This window comes from Phragmites australis, chromosome 3, assembly GCF_958298935.1.
Source record: "Phragmites australis chromosome 3, lpPhrAust1.1, whole genome shotgun sequence".
Classification (NCBI taxonomy): Eukaryota; Viridiplantae; Streptophyta; class Magnoliopsida; order Poales; family Poaceae; genus Phragmites; species Phragmites australis.
The window spans coordinates 15,187,684-15,202,960 of record NC_084923.1 but is presented as its reverse complement, the minus strand read 5'-3'; positions in this window follow the sequence as shown (position 1 = coordinate 15,202,960).

Here is a 15,277-nt window from a genome sequence, read left to right as displayed (position 1 = left end):
TTGGTTGTGCATCCCTCCATAGAATTTGATAGATGACGGCAACCTGGATGTGAAAGTTAATAGATATTCAGATTTAGGAACCAGAAAATAAATTTGATGTAAAATTCTAATGCTCATAGGCCTGAAACTAAAACCCATGAAATATTAATATACAAGAGTCCCAAAAATTAGACCACATTACATCCATCAGACCACCTTATTGCAAAAATACGCGGGAGTCTACATCTCATCACACACGTAAGATTTTCACCATGAGCACTCTCTCAATTGATTACCATCTTCTCAGCAAGAATCGGAATGACTTATCAATATCAAAAATCACTATGAAAGGACAAATGACACTCTCCATCAATGCGAAAAATACTAATTATTGTGCATGCATATATCTGCAGGTCTCTGTAATTTTAGACAACTGCATAACTTGCAGGATGTAGCTATTGCTAGAATGTCACGGTAGATTGTTTCAAACTGATCACTGAGGCAGCATTTCTGATAAACCAAAGTTTATGGAACATAATGTAAAATTGGAAAATAGAAGAAACATGAAACCTATTCAATCATTTCATCGAACATGTAACCAGCTGGAGGTCATCGTCACCAGTTGATGGCACCCCATACCCTGCAGCGATGCCATGACTTGGTTCACCAATGCTGGCTCGTGGTCACGCATCACCGCTGCTTGTTCCTTCGGGTGGTGAGACCAAGAGCAAGCGTTGTAGCACTATTGAAAGGATCTGATCCAAGCCACCACCTTCACGTCTTCACCGCCAAAGCTCCAAAACTGGACAAGCAAAAATCCAGTAACCAATCAAAGGTTGTAGAACACAATCATTCTTAGTGCAAAATGCATATAAAATGAGAGACTCGAGCACCTCCCCCATCTAGAAATCATGCCAAAAGAACAAGGGTACGAGCTGGCTTTTAGCAAGGCCGCTGGGAGGGACAACTTACCAACATGTTGCATTATTCACTTCTCGTCGATGAGCACAAGAACCATCCAGACACTGAGCTGGTTCCACCCTGTGATTGCCTTCAGAACCTCTTCATACAAGAATGTGAAAATTGGCACTATCAAGAAACTAATCAAGAAAAGGGGATGATTAGGCAGAGGTGCCTATAACAGAGGAGGTGCCGGCAGGTGGAGACAGAGGCGTGGCAGCTAGGTTGGTACTGCATAGGAACAGATGAAGGCGACGACGCATGGGCAGTCCACGGAGTTCGTGCGAAGCAGTGCGTTGATGCAGCAGAAATTCAGATGGAGGCGCAAGTGAACGGGCTAACCGATGGGCAGCACGATGGTGGCTCAGCAGGGCGGTGGTGCAGGGCATCAGCGTGCAAGCAAAACAGGGCATCAACGCGATGGTGGATCGCTAGGGGGGAGCAGGGAGTAATCGCGCAACGGAGCAGGGCGTTGTGGTGGTGGTGGATCAGCAGGGCGGCGCAGCGCGGAGCAGTTCCTCACCAAAGCGTCGATGCAGAGTAGTGCATCGCAGGGGCGGAGCAGGGCATCAGTGCGGGACCATATAGACCACCAATTCACCAAATCTCCCCGATGATCCGCAGCAACCACACCACGGATCCGCAATTCTCCGAGCTCCATGACCTGATCGAGCCCACTGGCTTCGAATCTAGCGAAACCCGCGCCTAGATCTAGCCAAAACGACCACCGCGCCTAGATCTAGCCAAAACGATACCTTGGGGGGCTGGAACAGTGTGGGCGCGACATCCCAGGCGAGCTGGGGCCGCTTGCACGGCCGCTTGTCGGAGCTCTGGTACGGGTACTCGGCGAGCCACTGCACCTCCATTGCCGGCTTCCAAACCCTAACCAGCTACGCCATCGATGGGTCCTGGAGCTACCGCTTAGCCCACGGCGGCGTGCCACGCGCCGATAAGGGCCGCCGCCGCAGCGGCCGGGGGACCACGCACGCGGTCGGCCGCCGCAGCCGCGTAGCTTGTCTGGGTTCGCCGCCGGACGCGATTGGGGGTGTGGCGGGGGTGATGGCGGATCGGGGATCAGGAGGGGGGAGGGCGGAGGTGGGTGGCGGAGGGGGTGGATGAGAGAGGCGGAGGCGGCGCATGTGGGGTGTGGGGGGGGCGGTTTAGGGTATCGGATTTGGTCGTTTTTTTCACGGTTTTGTTTCGGTTTTTTATTAGGTGAAGGTGGGATGTAGGTTTTTTTCGGTTTTTTATTAGGTGGGAGGACGAGGCAGGAAACAGACCGGGCAGAACACGGTGGGAGGGAGCGGAGACGTTGGATTAGATCTGGAGGGTTGAATGGGGTGTTCAACACCAAACGTATTCGTGCTTTTATAGTTTAGATGATGGTTGAAGCTCCCATGGTGGGTGGTGGCAGGACACCTCTCTTGCCAATTTAGGAGCCACTGCTCACAGGTCTCGTCGACTAGTGGTATCCTGAGACGCACATGTTCCACTTTTCTTTTGGCGAGATAGTCGTAACCTTGAGGGACGTGGCCATGCTGACTGAGCTACCAATCAGGGGAGCCCCGTTAGTAGTTTCGCGACCACCAAAGGAGCAGTGGAATGGTTACGTTGAGGGTAGATAATTATTTGTTATGTAATACACTTCAAATATTGTAGTGCTATTCATGCTTTATTGACCCTCTGCATCTTGTAGGTTTGGTGTGTAATATGACAAGAAGGATGTTGGCCTCTTCATGTCCTGGATTCATGGGCTGCCATAGTTCAGTCCATACCCACCGGATGCGGACGATGCTACAATTATACAACACTATAAGATGTACTTGTATGTCCTGCTGAGAGACATCATGTTCTGCAACACGGTAGGTAATTATGTCATCCTCCATATTGTATGGTTAGCGAGTCAGCTCACATCATATTCTTATGAGCTGATATCTTACAATTGGGGATCTGTTGTGCTGGCTAAAATCTACAGAGGATTGTATGATGTAACCCAACGATCAAAGAAAAGAGATCTATTACAAGCTATCTACACCTCTTACAGCTATAGAGCTAGGAGTATCTCCTGGTTTGTCGGCCTTGGGTGCTCAAGAGCTACTATCTAGTCCCCATCTCTGATGGTTTTGCAGATGACATGAGGTCTACGATAGGGTATCGGTGGATGCATGCCAGGTTGAGATGGAGTCAGCAGCAAGACCATGGTAGTTACTCTCGGGTGATCAGTGAACTGGACGTCCTCAGCGCCGATATCGTGGAGTGGGATCCATGGCACAGTCGCGGGAGGAACCTTCGGCTCTAGAGCATCATGTGTCATATTCCAGTGCCGAGGACAAGGAGTGCATGTAGGCTCCTGCGCTCGAGCAGTGTATACTAGGTTCACAGGCTCCGTAGTGGACACAACCTCCTCAGACTACGCTAACACCTCCGCCTGTAGCATCGACTCATCATGAGGACATCATTGATTGCATGTAACAGACACCTGACTAGAACGGCATGCATGATTTTGACTGGGCTGCTGCAATGCAGGCCGCTAGTTTCACCAAGTTCCTCAGCGCACAGTATCCCTAATATCTCGATGCACCAGGGGTTTCACAGTGGTACTAGTAGAGTGAGCCTTCGACACACCGGACTCTGTCGGAGCATGTTCCAGGGGCATCCACACTACCGCATGAGGATACTTCGTCATGGTACATGCAGGGAAGAGTTAGAGGAGTGGGATACATTGAGTCGTCAGTGTAGTTGTTCGATGCACTTGTACTTGTTAATGACACTTGTATTATTGACTTTATTGTCATAGTCATTCCTATTATGTATTATTCACTGTATTGTTAATTTAATTATTTTTAATTTATATAATGTTTGTCATATAATTCTGGCACATAACTTTATTTTTTAGTTATTTATTAAGATTTGTTACATATTAATTATGATATTTAATACTTGTTTAATATTTCTTAAATAATCAAGGATTCGTGCTTTGGTGCAGAGCCATAACATTACAGTGAAGGATCAATAAATCAATGACGGGATCATCGAGTACAGGCTTTCTACGGAAACCTACAATGATCCATATAGCACTTAATGCCTCATTGCAGGTTGTGCGTGAAGGTAAACATAATCCTTTTAAGGAGAACAACCTAATACAAGTTTTGGCCAAATTTCATACAAGACCCTTCTGTTTTGCGTTAACTGCTCCGCTCCAGCATGTAACTACCGAGGACCTTAGGGTCCTCTTGCACGAGTAGCATCAAATGTATCTCAGGGTGTGTGAATTGGTCGACCGTTCTTCTGTTCTAGATTTATCTAGGAGGAAAAGAACAATAGTTATGTTACCTGACTAGTATGCATCCCACATTATGGTTCGTAATTTTCTATGTGGTCACCCTACTTATCATTTTTCCATTGATTCAAATGATCCTCTTTTACGTTAGGCGTTCCTGAAAGACGCACAATTGTTTAACAAAGACATCACAAACTTCTTGGTGATGTATATGCTCTTCGACATGGGTGTCATGCCAGGTTCACGTAGAAGATGACGACGGTCAGCCAACCTAAGAGGTACATGGGTGCCCTCTACTACTCATCTAGAAAATGACAAGGAAGATGAGGATGATGATTTCATGCCCCCAATGGCTTGACGTTCCAGCAGCAATACATGAGAGGTTTCAAGGAACACTGCAAAAGGATGTTCATGCATCACATAGAGACTAATCTCCCCTCTTGTTTCATTTGTTTAGTCTCCTCTATCTATCTGTGACTTCATGGAATGGCTGAACATGGAGCAAAATAAGCACCAGAAGCAGTGGATCGACGTGAGCATGCGATGGAGGAGGGAAGCGTACGAAAGCCAGGAGTACGAGCAACATCAGGAGGAACTACGACTCAAGTGTCAGGAGAAGGAGCGTATGAGGAAGGTAGTGAAGGAGCACGTCACGCTTGAGGCACGCGAAATAGAGAGGGAAAGCAAGCGGGAGAGAGCCTGTCGTGCTGAAGCGGAGGGCCCCGATGCCGTGCGAAAGGTTAATATCCTATGTGCACTCAGTAGAGAGCATCTATTGTAACCCGATCTATTTTTATTCCCTAACGTATGTTAGGTTTAGCAGCGGCACACTATTAAGTTAGTCTTTAGACGTACCTTACATGCCAACTGAAAGGATCTAATGGCCCTAGTGGGGGATGAATATGGCTTTAATCAAACCTTAAAACAATTATCAATTTTTAGAACAAGGAGCAACCATAACATAAAAGAAGGAAATGCAACTACTCGAGCAAGCATGGTAGAACATGGAGAACAAATATGCAAGCATATAACTAAAGAGTAAATTGCGGAATTGAAACTTACATGAAAGTAGATGCTAGAAGAAAATTGCGGAATAGACAGAGAGTTGGGAAAGAGGACACCGATTTTTTTTCAAGGTATCGAAGAGTTGACACTCTCCCCTAATCTTCATTGGAGCATCCACATAAGGATATCGCTTCTCCTTGAGTTACAAAGACTCAAGTGCTCACTAGTAATCGTCACTTCTCTATCTCCGGATTGACGGACATCAAACCAAGTACAAGCTCTTCCCGAGGCTCCCAAAAGAACTCCATGAGCTCACTGAGAAAACCTCCAATCACCACGACCAACTAGGTGTTGCCAACCAGCAAGAGTAACAAGCTAACTAGTTCACTTGATCCCTATCAAGCCTAAACAATAGCTAGATGCATATTCGCTACTCTTGAAACACTAATGAAGTCCTTAACCTTCAATTAGGGACTTGGAAATCAAGTCAAGTGCTCTCCCTTGTGTCTTGATGACTTGGAAATCATTGTGACCAAATTCTCCAGTGTGTTACACATCTCAACACCAGACCATTTGGTGCCTTGAATTCTAATTCCTCTGAAAATTTCAACTTTCTGTTAATGCTTTGGTGTTAATCTTCTCTGAACACCGGATAATCCGGTGTACTTAACTTCAATTTTCCTTAGAAAATATCTCTTCTATTAAATACTCTGGTGCACATATTTACCATCACCAGACAATCTGATGAGGTCATTTAGCTTCTTCTCAGAATAGGAATAAGATCTGTTGAGTACAAGTCCTTTAGCACTGGACAATCCGGTAAGAATAAAAACTTTGAGGCTCATCCATTTCAATGGACTTTGAGCACTAAATTCTTGACTTCTCACCCATAGGTTTCTTTGAGATACCTAGTGCTAGACTTTCACAATGCATCCAACTAAGTCTAGACTTAAATAGGTCAAGCTACAATACTTAGCCCCCCTTTATAGTACGGTTAAAAGACTAGAAATGACCTATATCTACTTTAAGTGTCATTCATCACCTTGTGACACTTAGAACTAGGAGATCCTTAATTTTGACACAAATATCGTTTGATCGTCCAATAGAATCTCATGAAGGACAAAAAAAACCCCATACAATCATTGTGAACTAAGTTTTGATTCACTTCAAAACCTACGTGTTAGTCATAATGATACGGTTGTTATTAATGACTAAAATACTTACAACTTATCTAGGGCCTAGATGCTACACCAACGTTTGTTGTCGCCATGTCTTTATGGTTAGGGTCCATTCGTGCAGTGACGAAAACCCCCATATTCAATGTAATGTTTATCAGCGTATGTAACATTTATGCCGGGTTATATGATAATCATACTTCACAACTATTATTATTCAACAAATTAGAATTTGTATCGTCCCAACGTTACTTCACTAAAAAGTCACCCACACAAATACATTAAATAAATAATAAAATATCAACAAAATTATGTTGAAATAAATTTACACACATTCGCTCGTGCCTGATAAAACAAAGTTGTGCTACTGTACTCTATTCAGCCCCACTATCACCAGTATGTACTGCACTCTATGCAGAGAGATGACACGAAATGACATACACTCACTCATCAAGTTCTTTTCTTTATTTATTCGCTCGTGCCCTAATACAAAAAGTTATGTTACTGTAATTTATTCAGCCCCACTATCACAAATAGGTACTACACTCTATGCAGAGAGATGACACGAAAATGACACACGACAAGATGCAACGTGAGCGACGACAGCAGCATGCGGCAGGGCCGGCCTATTTTCAGAACCTGAGGTGCCGAATACGACACTGTGCATTGTATTCGGCACTTCAGATGTCGAATACAAGGTGTTTTCGGCATATGAGGTACCGAATACGGTGCACAGTGTCGTATTTGAAATCTCAGGTTCTGAAAATAGGTCGGCCCATCCATTTTTGGTGCCTTGCGTTCCAAAATCGGGTATTCAGTGTTTGAGGTGCCGAATACAAGTGCTATATTTGCAAATACGTCGCTATGTTGTCTATTTTAGCAAATATGATGACGTATATTGTCTATTTTTGATTTTGCCCTCGATTAGAGCCGTGGGATGAGTATGTATATGCTCTTCATTTTTTTAGACAAAGCCGGAAGATTTTATTCATTAGTTTACATACATGTCAATAAAACATGGGGATGAAGAAGCCAAATATGATGGCAGTTAGAAGCAGTTAGAAGTCACATAGACTCTTGCTGCGTTGATGTTAGCAACGAGACATAATGCTTCTTTGCACGCTAGCGCTTCTAGAATAGTCAGATCGGTGAGCTCATTCAAAACCATCGCGCAAGCCGCAACAAAATTCCCTACTTCATCCCGGCAAATGACGTTGTTTGTACCCTTATTTCCTCTCTTTGATATAGCAACATCAACATTGAACTTCAAATGTGCTTCAGGTGGCGGGAACCACCTTGGGCACCTCGTTCTTACATTAGCATCGCGGACATGAGCAGTTGGCTTTGTTGCGACCCGCTCTAGTTCTTCAAGATAGCTTTGAATAAAATGATACGCCAACAGAGGAATCTGATAAATTTCTTCATTGATGGCTTTCCGCTTGGCATGCCAAATAGCCCAACATGCAACAAGGAGCCTAGTGAAGAGATTGTGCTCTAGGTTCTCCATCATAAAGAAAAGCCATTCGTTTGGTTTGTGATTGTTGTTGTGACTATTAGCTCTATTTATTAATCATCCATTAATGCCCAAACACACTTCGACATTGTGCAGTTCAACAGTGCATGGTTCCATATATCATCTGCAGCACCACATATCTTGCAAAATGCCTCCGGGCTTAAATGCCTACTCTTACGAACCATCTCTGTTGGAATAGTGTTATGTGATAGCCTCCATGCAAAGATTTTCACCTTGGATGGCACCAGCACGCCCCAAAGATTCTTCCAACCTTTCTTAGAGATGGAAGTATTAGGCCTTGTTTGTTTCTCGTTTTTGATGGAAGTATTAGGCCTTGTTTATTTCTCGCTTTTGGTTCTGCTTCTGTTACTGATAGAAGCCAGAAGTCAGAACCAACGGGGTTTTGGAGAAGTAGTTTCTGGAGAAGTCAGAAGCCTGCTTCTGAGGAAAATAAACTAAAGCTGAGAAGCTTGCTGAGATACGCTTTTCTGAGAAACTATGTGTTGAGAAGCTAAATATTTGTTGTAGAAGCTAACAATCTATTTCCAAAAGTAACTTTTCAGACAAACCAAAAGTACAGCTTTTTAGAAAAGCTCAAAAGCAAAAGCTCAAACAAACAGACCTTTAGACATATTACTTCTGTCTTCAAGTTGATCCTCCTCTGAGCCTTTACTTTTACAAGCATTCGATATGCTGAACGAACAGTAAATTTTCCTTCCCTTTCATAATGCCATGCCCAAAAATCCTCTCGGTTCATTGTGCTCAGCAGAATATTCAGAATGAGTTCCTTATCCACGTCCAAGAAAAAGTCATCAATTACATCTTTTAGCCATATGCAATTAGTGTGATCAATCAGTTCATTAACTTTTGTGGGGCGATGCCTTCTTTGCGCAAATTGGTCGCAACGTCCAATCTCTTGGTAGCCAATTATGCTCCCAGATATGATTTGATTCACCATTGCCAATACGTTTGACGAGTCCCTGTTTGAGTACTTCTCTTCCTTCCAATATAGCACGCTATGTTTATAATGATCTACTACCTAGTTGTGCATTTACGAAGTGCGGAGAACCGTCTAAATAGCATTCTAATTAAACATTAAACCGATCATTTATATAATAACGACTTCAATGATTAACCAGAATATCGTTCCGGTAGTCACGATATGTGTTTTATGTCTAAGATTGGAACACATACCTTTACAACATGATTCATCATATCAAGACATAATAAAGAGCGAGTAATAAAACTATATTACAAGTCTTTAAGTGATTACAATTTAACAATAATTTACATAACAAACACTAGAAGGATAAAAGGTTGTTTCATCTCCTAGTGGGTTAGAGTCACTATGCAGCAGGAAACACATGAACGACAAAAAGTGGGTAGTGCTATGTGCTCATAAGCACCACCCCAAAAGAATCTCCCTGAGTAGGTAGTACTACTCTTGCCCATCACCAACGTTGATGGACGTGAAGTAACCAAAAACTAATTTTTTTCTTACCTGAAAAGCAAACAAGCAACTGAGTACGAATGTACTCGCAAGGCTTAATCTATATTGGATACTTAGTTATAACCCGACTCCAAGGAGAACACATTTGAGGATACATACCAAGAAATCGGCTATAAAGGTTAAATGAATTTATTATGCAAAAACGATTTCGACTCAAGTATGGGCTTCTATAACCTAGCCAAAACCCTTCTATCCTGAGATTATCATCATATCATATCTGTCATTAGAACCATCTCAACTCAACATCAACATCACCATTCATTCCCCAACATACCATGCCATCATTCCAATATTAAAACTCTACGATTGATGCAAATGGACAGAAGAATGCTTATAATCGAGAGTGCGGCAATTCAAATTGATCTTACACCCTGCAGGGTGTACATCTTTACCCACACGATACGATGACCATTCGGCTTGTGCTATCCGCTAAAGTACACTCAAGGAGGTACTCGTGACAACCTTTTCCAATTGAGCCCTGACCTTAACATGCACCTATATGTGCGGAGGTCCACTAGGGCTACTTCTGGAGTACCCTAGTTACGCCTAAAGGTATGAAGTTAGCTAAAACTACTCCTCGAGCAAACTAAATACATCTACAAATCTATTATGACCACGACACCATAGGCCAACAAATCAAAAGGTCACAGCTGCAAAAGGTATTTGGCTTATCTTACCATTATATCGGCATATGGTAAATACGAAAAGTGCTATAGCTATCTGCAACAACGGACGATACTTAATCGATGCAAGCGGTCTATAGCATCCGAGAGTCCTTTCTCAACCTACACCTAGCATCGACCACATCTCGTCTCATCCTCACACTCATACAATCCAATATCATCATTATATTTGTGAACAATTAAATAAGCCCTAAGCTCATGAACGATGGCTGAACCACCGCTCGACTTCTAACGATGACCTAAGCTTGTTAAGTACATCTCATTTATTTTACGTTTGACAAATACATGAGAGCCACCTAGGTTACACCGGATCAAGGGATAAACAATGTCAATGTAGGGCAATGCAAAGTTAGGATCTACCATCAAACCGACATTGACTTACTAACATGCAAATATACATAAGCATAATTTATCATGTTGACATCACCTGATCCAAAGTAGTAGGTAGAGTATGCTTAGATGTTCGCCTTGTTGCTCAACTTCACAACTATCAACCACAAAGTCTTCACCCCCAATCATGCCCGTGTGACACTCCAGTCTTTCGTTCACTAAAGAAGAACACATACAATGTGATGAGCATAAATGAGGTGCAAAGATGTATGCAACAAGATGCATAGCAGTAGAGGATGTAGCACAACAAGTGAAAAGTACAAGATATGCGAAGGAACAATGAAGTCTACAATCTAAACAACATCAGAAAAATTAACAGGAATCCAGAAGTTCCGGGTTGAAGTCAAAACTTCCGGATAAGGTTTCGAGTAGGGCTTTTAGGTTGCAAAGAAAATAGATTAAACTGGAAGTTTCGAACTAAGGTCGGAACTTCCGGATTAGTAGGGCTCTCGGTTAAATTCAACTCTAATTACCTAGGAAGTTCTGGGTTGAAGTAGGAACTTCTGGGTAGGGCCGGAACTTCCGGCTAAGACTGAAACTTCTGGGTTCTAGCAGACTTGAGTTTGCGATGATTTCAACGATCGATTCAACATGCATGTTAAACCTATCCTCCATAAACACATATAAGCATTAGCCCAAAGGTTTTAGACTCAAGTTACACACTAAACAATATGATTCTTGGATGAGATTTAACTAGGTTTACCCAGAACTTCCGGGTTATAACCCAAAACTTCCGGGTTGTTCCAGAGAGCTACTTCGTGAAGAAACTTTGGTCGAAACGATTTGCAGTTTGGATTCTAAACCACATAAACAAGTAATGGCATAAAAGCATGGATTCTAGACCTATTTTACTCACTCCACAACATCAATCACTAGTTCAACTCAACCCAACCTCCCCTACGAGCTTCATTTCATCAAGAACACAGCTCCTAGATGCGAATCCAACCAAACCAAATGCACATTCTCACCAAGGGAAACCTAAAGAACTTACCCAAAGTCCTTGTCTAGATTTGTGATAATCAGTTGCGGAAGAATCAGAGGAAAATGGCTTGGGGAAGAGAGGCTAGACTACTAAAATTTCAAAAAAGAGAGGGGTGATTGTCTGAGTATTGATTAAGGGGACGTCCTGGCTAACGTGTCCCATGAGGGATATGGCGACCGACGGGGGATATTTCTTGAATTCTGGCCCATCGTGCGACCAGGTCAAGGCTCGCTCGACCAGTGTGAGGCTTGCGCGACCAACCTCCTTGCGATATATTGTGATCCCGTGACTAGTTCTTGCTGGTCGTGGGACGTCCATACCTAACATGTCTAATCGCATTTATTGATTTCTACTCAAATGTTTTCCTTCCTGAGGCTCCTTCAGCGAACAAAATTGTGGTCAGTGCAGATGAACAGTGCCCCATCCTGTAGCATTAAATGCTATGGAGTGGGGTTTTGAGGACTGACTTGACGCCACGCGACAGATGTGATAGGGTTTGCAAAACAACCAGACAAGTGGATGAGTTCGTATGCGGACTCACCGAAGGCTGGGATGAAATGGCTGGGCAGATAAGCTTGCGGCTCACAACGAGGGGGTAGGCAGGGCTACTGGGTAAAGTAAAAGTGGACGTGTCCAAGAGGATGGGATGGGCCCTATAGTACCACCGACACAAGGTGCAGCGCGCATGCTTCGCGTGGTGATGACTTTAGAAAAGAATATCTAGCTATGTATGGGTCTACTAAAAGGGGCCCACTTGTAATTTCTCTTTCTGTTGTATATAATGGAGAGAGGAACGGGTCTAGGGAGGGAAGAGGAACTCATCTGTAACCAGTTTGTAAATACTCATAACAAAATACACAGAATATAGGGTTGTTATCCTTCAAGAGGCATGAACCTAGATAGCCCTGTTGTTCTTGAGTTGATTACACCGTAAGCGTCGTTCACACGTCCATCGACTGGTACACCTTGGAATCATTGTCTGGGATTAACCATCGATAGTGACAAAAATATTTTGCAACTCCTCCAAATCTTCATACATGCACAAAATTCTTGGGTGGATGGAGTGCTAAAGAGATGGGGAATACCAAGGTGTGACATGAATACCTTGATTTTTCTCTTCAGGGAGGGATTTGGGTGGAGAGGAGAGAGCTTGAGGGATGAGAGGAGAGCAGCTGCTCCTGCTGCTTGCTTAGCTCGGTTGGGAGTGAGGAGAGTGAAAGTGAGTGAGGGAGTGAGCTAAGGGGTGGGGTTGTTGGTATTGCAGCCGAGTGAGAGCAAAAAAGGTGGTAGGGCCGGCTAGTGGGTCCCACTCGTTAGAGAGACAAGCCCAAATCAGCAGTGAAACTTCTATGAACATATGCACAGTGATTACAAACCAGATAAACCCATGTTAATTGGATTCACCCACCGCGCCTACGCAAGACTTAACTAAACTTAACATCGGGTATTTTCAAAACACTTAGCAAAAATTAACCCACCATTTAAAGTAACAATCACTCATCGTATGCTTACCAATTAAATATAATGCTCATGATGCATGATTATGCATAATGACATGGTTACAGAATTGGGACGTGACAAGAAGTCCACTCATGTGTTTTGGTTAAAAAGATTGATATCCCAGAATCCTAGTCCATCAATGTGTTTTGGTAGTACTATTGTGTCCCCGGATACCCATGCCATTTTTCTCTTTCCTTCTTGTGCTGCCCACCAGAATTTGCGAATCAATGTATTGATATGATTGCAACCCGTAGGCATTCAAAAGCATCCCATAGAGTAGGTCGGTATTGCTTGCACCACTGATTTGATCAATACTAGTCAGATCTCATTTAATGCTACTACTCATGTCGTTTTTCTTCCCCAGGTAGTTCATTGCGGATGAGGCAGCATGGTCGACGCATAGTTACCGTATCATGTCCCGCAAACATTAATTGTTGCGGGACGAGCTCGCAAACGTGACAGGGGGCGTAGCAGGAAAGGGCTCGCAGATGTGATAGGGCACGCGTGGGAAGCCTACGACATGATAGGGCAGGCCGGACGCTTTGGGCGCGACAAAAGGGGTGCGACCGATGGATGGGATGGGCGCCGGAGGGACCCAGGGCAGACACCGCACATGTATACTTGTAATTATTATTTATATCGTTTCTCTAGGGAGGCATGGGTCTTTTGTTGGGCCCACCTGTAAGATTTCTACCCCCTGAAATAAAAAGGGGGATATCTTCTGTAAAGAGGGAGGATGAAGAAGAATACACAAGATGTACGGCTATTACCCCACGAGGGGCCTGAACTTGGATGACTTTGGTGTTCTTGAGCAACAAATACACACACATTTCACAGGCACACCCAGAACGCCGATCACGCACTCACTATCTAGCATACCCCAGAATCATTGTCAGGGATTTACCCTCGATAATACCGTTCTCACACATTTCATAATGTTTGCTATCCATACTTGGTGAAAGCCTAGCTTCTTCATCATGGCTTCTAGAAAATTACATTCTACTCTATCATATGCTTTCGTGATGTCTAGTTTCAATGCACAAAAAGAGTTTTTCTTTGCTTTTTTTGTTCTCATGAAAAGTAAAGATTCATCAGCCACTAGAATATTGTCTATGATCAGACGACCCTGCACAAATGCTAACTGCTCCTCAGAGATGATATCTAGTAAAACCACCTTCAGTCTATTAGTCTTTGAGATGATCCTGTAGACAACATTGCAAAGACTAATCAGGCGGAATTGCGTAAGAGGTATTGGGTTATCCACCTTATGGATAAGAACAATGAATGTACTATTTAAGTCGGGAAGGATATCACCACCATTTAGAACTACCAACACTGCACTAGTAATCTCTAGCCCACATAGCTCCCAATTACGTTGGAAGAAATGTGCTAGAAAACTGTCAGGTCCAGGAGCTTTAGTTGGGAACATTTTAAATAGAGCCTCTTTCACTTCATTCTCATTGAATGGCTCACCGTCAGGTTCAAGACTTGAATTTGGACTAAGTTGAGTAGTTGTACGGAGCAATCTTTTAATGTTAAGCTCTTCTTGATGCTTTGACATGAAACATCTCGAGCAAGATAGCTTCCACTAAGATGAAATTTGACAAATTTATGAATCATTTAGGCTATGAAATGCTACTTTCTTGATCACCATGTTCGTATTTGCTTCGGCTTCGTCAATGCTTGTGTTAAGACTAGTTTGATTAATATCTTACTCTAGGACTTCTTAGTTCAAGACAATGAATTTAGGAACATTACACTATATTTTCTGTCTTTGTTAAATATTTAGCTCATGATAGAACCTTGGGGGAACATGTGTTCCTTGTGTCGCAAAGGCACTACTTAACTTGATCTTGTGACCATCTTGATATCTTGTGCAAATTGAATAATCATAAAAAATCAAGTCACTTATGCTAAAATATGATCCAATACGGTTGTCTTGAAGCCTCAAGGTGTTTGTCGTACCCAGTCACGCGATACTTTGCTTGGATAAGAGACAACTTGAGGATAAATTGAAAAAGAGAGAGAGAAATGTGCCTAAATATTAATTCTTTTTAACCACTTGATCAATCTAAGTCTTGGTTTCATATGTGAGCGTTTGTAAAGCCTAATATCCTGAACTCTTGTTTGCCTAGTTTGAGGTTGAAATTGGCTAGTTCTTCATGCTTGTATTTCCTCAGTACGAGTGGATGCATATGTGGTGGTCACTTTGAACATGATTCAACTATATGAATTTTAATGCGCCAACCAATTCTTCGGATTTAGCTTGTAAAGCTTTATGTACTTGTGTCACTGTCTCT